Source organism: Canis lupus, chromosome 26 (genome assembly GCF_003254725.2).
Source record: "Canis lupus dingo isolate Sandy chromosome 26, ASM325472v2, whole genome shotgun sequence".
NCBI lineage: Eukaryota > Metazoa > Chordata > Mammalia > Carnivora > Canidae > Canis > Canis lupus.
This window is the reverse complement of record NC_064268.1, coordinates 13,706,149-13,713,292: the sequence shown is the minus strand read 5'-3', so window position 1 is coordinate 13,713,292 and position 7,144 is coordinate 13,706,149.

Here is a 7,144-nt window from a genome sequence, read left to right as displayed (position 1 = left end):
TGCCCTGTTCAAGCCCCCACATCTCATCTGGACACATCACGTGTCTAGTCTCCCAACAGCCCCCTGCTCCCCTCTGTGCCCCACAGACTATTCTCCACCCAGCAGCCAAAGGGAGCTGTGGGAAGGGTCAGTGAGAGATCTCATGGTCCTGCTGGGAACCCCTGGCTCCATGACACTTACATGTAAATCCTCCTCCTACCTGGCAGTGTGCCCCACATACATATGCCTCTCTCACCTCTGCACCTGTCCTCCCTGCCCAGATGTCCTTCACTCTCTTAGTGTCTGCTCAGATGTCCTCCAGAGGTCCTCCCCAAATCCTGACCTTGAAGAGCACACCTCGGTCTTCTCTGGGCCAGGGGTCCTCAACCTTGGTTCTAGTGACATTTGGGGCAGGACGGCTCTTTGTGGAGGGGGGGCTGTCCTGAGCCTTGTAGGTAGGATATGGAGCAGCATCCCTAGGCTTTCCCTATCTACCCAATACAACAAGAAAAAATAAAATGTCTCCAGACATTGCCAGTGTCCCCTGAGGGGCAACATCGACCTAGTGACCACCACTGCTCTCCTCCTGCTGCTTTATTTTTCTTCATGGCACTCTCCGTTGGGACATCCAATCTATTTGTCTTCTTCACTGGAAGGCAAACTTTATGAAAGCAGTCTTAGATTTTCCCGTTATGCTTCCAGGGGCATAGAATAGAACTTGGTGCATAGTAGGGGCTTCATAAATGTGTTGGATTTTTTTTTTTTAAGATTTTATTTATTCATGAGAGACAGAGAGAGAGGCAGGCTCCCTGCGGAGAACCTGATGTGGGACTTGACCCCGGGACCCCAGGATCACAACCTGAGCCAAAGGCAGATACTCAACCACTGAGCCACCCAGGTGCCCCAAATATGTCGAATGTTACGAACTTTGTACTTCTAAACAACCAGTGCGGCAATGGGGTCATGGATTTTGGGCAGGACTGGGCCTACAGAGTGTATCTTACTCGTCCGATGTCAAAATTCTGTGCCTCGGATGCCTGCAAAGTCCTTAAAGCACAGAGAAACTGTAAGGAAAGCTAGGCCAGGGGTCAAAGGGCAGCTCCAGGGCTCCTCCCTCCCCGAAGTGCTTACCACACAGGTTAGAAGCAAAGGTGGAAAGCTGTTTCCCCGTAGAGGCCCAGTTGAGCCTGCGGAGCACATCTGGGGAGACACAAGGCTCTGTTGAAAGGGAACTGTCCCTGGCCTGCAAGTGTTTGCAGACAAGGATTCGGGAGGTCTGGAGATCCTAACTTCCATTTGTGGATGTGCTGGGGATTTCCTCTCTGGCTGCAGGTAGTACCTAGAATGTGATCCCTGAAGATGATTTCATCCCTTCCTTCCCCCTCCCACATCACTCAGACATCCAAAGGAACAGCTGTGATGTAGTGTGCTGAGCCAGGAACACGGGCACACCCCTACACCGGGGGCCGGGCCCATGCGCAGAGACTCTTCTCTCCCCATCCTGGTGGGTGCCGCACTGCCGCTGCCCGTGTAGCTCCTGGCGCTGCACCTCCCCACTCTCTCTCCCCAGTGGAGGCAGAGTACTGTAAAGGGTCGTGATCCTGAGAAATCTGACTTCAGACAGGTTCCTCCCCTCGCTGTAGGATTTTGGGCAGACAGATTTTTCTCAAACTCAGTCTGCTGATCTGTACAATGGGGATAATCAGCTAGCTCTCTGGTTCATCGTAAGGATAAAACGAAGTGAACAGCGCTCCTCACCTGGCCCGGCCCATGTCCCAGTTCACGAGGAGTGGCTGTTGTTATTCCCGCCTTATCCGGGTGCCCCTTTAGCGGGCTCAGCCCCTGGCCCGGCTCCCCTGCCTCCCCCTCTGCTCCTGCTGCCTCTGCCATGTGAGGCGCCCAGCTATCGCGCCCTCCCCCTCCCTCCCAGCATGCGCATCTCATCACTGTGATTACACCGTATTAGCTACCGTGATTGCTCCATGCCTTGGCACCTCATTACTGAAATAAAGTTAGCATTAATGGGAGTCCTGCAGCTAATCCCTCTGCTCACCTCTCCTGAAAATGCATTCCGGTGATTAGCAGGAGAGACACATGCATATATTCATTTTTAAAACTGTTCCCTCCTCCCCCTCTCCCCGCATGTCTCCTCACAGTCACTGCAGAGATGGAGGCCGGGGGCCTTTTAGCTGCCAAAGGGCAGAGAAGGTGGTGAAATCGTCTTGAACTGGGGCAGGGCCGAGCTTTGAGGGCAGCCAACTGCCACCCCCCACGGGCCCCGCCCAGAAAAAGGAACAAATCCGTTTCCTTTGGGTGGGTGCAATTCAAAACAGAACCAACCCACAAAACAAAAGGCCAGGGAGTGAGGCAGAGCGGGGGTGTGTCCCAGCCTCACCGCCTTGCAGCTCCGAGACCTTGGCAAAATTGCTTTAACCTTCCTGAGGAGCAGTTTCCTCCGCTGTGAAGGGTTATGTCTGATAAGGACCAGGCAAGGGCCCGCGCCGCCTGGAGCCCTGAAGGCCCTCCGCACTCGCCCCCTCCCCTGGGCTAGGGAGCCGGCGTCAGCTGTGTCCACCGGGCTCCTCCCGCCCCCCCCCGCCCCCCCAGGACTGGGACAGCCCGTGTCCTTTTCCACGCAGAAGCCGCCGCTGCTGTCCCACGCCAGGCGCAGTGAAGGCTAATTGCTCAGAGGTGTCGTGTCATTCGTGAGGACTTGGGTGAAACATCCCACTGGCCCCCTGGGAAGTCGGCGCACCTGCAGACAATCCGTGATCCTTCCCTCCCGGGTCCACTCGGGTCACCAGCAGTGCACGTCCCGTGCGTCCCCTATGTCCTGATCAAACCATGGGCGAGGTGCCCCTCGTGCCGCTCCCTCTCCGCAGCCCAGGAAAGGGAGCAGAACGGCAGAGGGAGGTGTGGGGCTGTAATGAGATTCACAGGCGCCCTTACTCACCCTGCGTGTCAAGGAGACATTTTCAAAAAGGTTTGACACAGCATCCTCGCCGAGCCCTTTGCCAAAATGCAAGGTGGAGGCCCCTGGAGTACTTTAAGCCGGCTTCTGTTAACAGAGCAGTCCGTATGCATATTATAATCACGCCGCTCCAATTCCCCGTTAAGCAGCTGTTCCCACAAAGAGGGACAATAGCCCAGCCCCACCCCTTTGAGAGCTTTCAGTCCTGTCTTTGCCGGTGCCAATTCTTTGATCAGTTTTCACGTAGGATCTGGAGGGCATGTTACAAAGTGCTTTGGGCTGGCTGCCAGCAGGCACCTCACTGGAGCATGACAACAGCCCGAAGTGTCAGTGCTGGGAGAGAGACAGCGCACACAGGATGCCTTTTAAAAAATAATTATATTTGAATTTTAAAAGCAATCTTCATATATGTTCGTAGAGTCATTTATATGGAAAACTATGCTGGTTCCTCTACCCTTTTAATATTTGATGTTACGTCAGCTTCCTTCACGGTTGGGATAAGCGTTCTGTGGCACCATGGGGAGTTTTCTCGGACTCCTGAGTTAGGAAGGAGCCAGGCCAGGGCCAGTTCCTGTCATCCCTCTCTCCTTTCTCTCTTGCCCTCTGCCCCCCCCACCCCCCACCTCCTGCACCTCAGCCACAAACTCTGCTCTAAATTGACTGGAGAGGGCATGAGGGGGCAAAGAGGCAAAGGGGCAGGACGTCCAAAATTAATTCGGTTTGGTGGTGGTGGTAGTGGTTGTATGTTTTTATTCTAATTTAATTTTTTATTGTGGTAAAATATACTTACCATAAGATATGATATACCATGTTATAAGATATACCATGTTAGCCATTTTTAAGCGTACTGTGTGGCATTAAGTACATGAGACTTAATGAGACCGTGCAGCCATCACCACCGTCTGTCTCCAGAACTCTTCATCTTTCCCAAGTGACACTCTGACCCCATAAAACATGAACTCCCCGTTGGCCCTGGCCCTGGCCCCGGGCACTCAACCCTCTGCTTTCTGCCTCTACAGACTTGATGACTCCAGGTACCTCATACAATCAGAATCATACAGTATTTGTCCTTCAGTGTCTGATTTCTTTCATTTAGCATAATGTCCTCAAGATTCATCCCCGCTGGAGCCTGTGTTAGAATGTCCTTCCTCTGTACAGCTGAATAGTATTCCAACTACGCATACACCACACCCTGTTTACCCAGGCGTCTGTCCACGCACCTCTGGTTGTCTATCACGCATTGAATCTTACAGGTCGCCTGCCCATCAACTCTGTTAGTTGTGTATGTACGAACAGATGTCTAGTTTATTCTCACCAATGCCATCCAATGGTTGAGAAAAGGAAGCCTGGTGAGATGAGGAACCTCACATAGCCTAACATGCTATTAATTAGTGGAACTGAGTCTGGGTTTTAGGGCTGTCTGACTCCTAAAATGATTGTTCTCAAATGTTGGTGAGTTCCAGGATTGCTCAGGGAATCTGTTAAAAAATGAAGATTCCTGGGTCCTGTCCTGAGCTATTTTGGTTCAGAAGTCTGGAGTGGGGTTCAGGAATTTATATCTTAAGAAACACCCTACTCTGAATAGGTTGTTCGAGAACCAGGGCTTGCTCAATATGCCCTAAAATCTAGGGTTTTGATTACTATCCTATTCAGCCTCGTTCATGAGGGAATTGGAGACGGCTTCCCCCCCGAAGCATTTTAAGATAAGAGAAACAAGAGTTTTCTAGGGAAAGGGAAATTGGGAGAGATGGATCCATAAAGAGTTCATACACAGAGCATGTGTGAGGGCTTGCAGTTTGGGCTGCATGTTCAGCTCTGGCCTTCTTGGTAGCCAAAGCAAAGAGCGAAATAGGATTATAGCCACCTCATAACAGAAGACATGGCACCAGAAGCACAGCTGTCGCATGCATTTTGGTCTGAGGGCTCCTCATTGAGAAGACTCCAGGCGGCAATGGAAGAGTCACAGATATCCCGGAGTCCCTATGATAGGACCATCACGGGGCTATTTCCTGTGGGTGAGCCAAGGTGCAATACCGACGAGCAGTCCAGTAAAAACAGACCTAAAGGGACTAATGGCTGGCTCAGTTGATGGAGCCTGCAACTCCTGATCTCAGGGTCATGAGTTTGAGCCCCACGTTAGGTATAGAGATTACTTCAAAACAAAACAAAACAAAACACCCAACAGACATAGAGATGATCCTGCTGTTTCGAGGTTGCTTTTTCTGTACGGGTGTAATAGAGTTCTGTGTGTTCTGAAACGGGTCTTCTTGCTCCTCAGCAGCTTGCAGGCCAGCCTCAGCTGCTCCCTTCTCTCTGGTTCCTCTCCTGAGCCTGCAGGCCTCCCCGCCCCAAAGAGAGGAGCCCAGCAGGGGCCTCTGCTTTAATGACTAGGACGCTTGTCTTTAAAGTTTGCAAAGCCCTCGGCCTCCAACCAGTGGCCACTTTGGCCCTTCCTCCTTCGGCATGCAAGAAAAGCTGCTGTCTGGTTGAGTGAGTTCTGCTATAAATCAAAGTGTCACCACTTAGCCAGTAGAAGTGATTTAATTAATCCGCTGTGTTGTCCCCTGAGCATCACTCCACCTGACTGCTAATCAACTTCCATCAGCAGGAGGAAAATACAGGCCCCCTTTTTCTGAACCGCATTGCATGAGATGAAGGAGGAGAAGGAGGGGGAGAAAAAGTTAATTGCAGCAGGGGAGCTCAAACTGTCACAAGAAAAAAGTCTCTTGTCTGGCGTCTGCCTCTTTATACACTGCTGTCCTCGTCTCGGGTGAGCTACAGGAGAGGACCACGTTTTAGTGATATTAATATAGACATTATCTATTGTCCATATCTATTTTTCAGAAATAATATCTTGCCTGGAAACCCATGACAGCTGGCATATTGCAAAGAGGAACCATTCTTTTGTCATGCACCCAGCATTTAGACCCTTAAAACACACACCACACATACAAAACCTTCATTGATAATCAGATAAGGCTGAAAGTTTATGTACCTATCTCTCAGGCATGGGAACGTTTTCGACAAATGACCACCCCAATTTCCGTCACATGCAGCAACATAAATGCAAGCCATTGCTCTGCAGTGTAATTAGGCAGACCTCGTTAATGCTATCGTGCTTTGAAGGTGAAACAAGCCATTGTAATGAGAATTCTAAGTCTGAGATTGAAATCTTCTTTAAGAGCCTCACATTTCCTTGAAATCGAAATCGCTTGATGAATAGTAGCTAGTGTGGCTCCATTTGACAGATAGGAGAAAATGAGGCAAACAAAGGTCAGGGAAGTTTCCAGAAAGATGCAGAGCGTTCAGAGCATTCCGAAGGTGGGATCCATCCCTTGTTGGGGAAGAAGAGAGTGTCCACGATTCTGTTTTAAAGCATGGGCTTATCTGGAATTGGATTCTAAAGATTACTGAGCACTTACTCTGTAAAAGGAAATTTATAGAAAGTCTTTTTAGCGGGATGAATAGCAGAAAATCTTTTATCTGATCCAAAAAATGACATCTTGCATCAATTATACATAAACTTTGGTTTTTCCCCAGCAGAAAAAGCCGCCCCCCCCTCCTGCCCCAAGCAAACACGGAGTTCCTGCCCTGCTTAGGTGGGTGAGTCATTCTGTCTTTAAGATGGGGTGGGGGCAGTGTTTGCCTGCCCAGAACACTGTGTTGCTGCACAGATGTGCTTGGGATCAGAGCTTCTGCTGCGCTGAAGTTGATGGATGTATTTTTTTAAAGCAAAGATGGCCCTGGAATCTAGTTGTGCTAACTCTGAGAACCCAGGGTATATAAGGACTTCCCTGGCACATCCACATGTGGCCTCTCTATGTGCACCGCTGGGCCAGGGCCACCCCCAGAATTCTGCATGGGGGACGGGGTGAATGACAGAGTGCCTCTCCTTTATTACGAAGTTGAGGTCTGATTCACATGGAGGTCTGGGGCACCCTGAAAGGGAAAGAGCTGTCCTGAGACGCGGAGGTTGTGTGTGTGTGTGTGTGTGTGTGTGTGTGTGTGTGTGTGTGTGGTCCATCCAACACGAGGGGGCAGCACCGCCTCCTCCCTCCTTGCCTGTGGACCTGGCTTCTCTAGAAACAGCTTTCCTCTGGCCTGAAGGCAGGTTAGCACTGCCAGGGGGGAGGGGGGAGTGAGCAGCGGAAAGTGCGCCCTCCTTGCAGAGGAGCAGTGTTGAAAGGGCTGGGT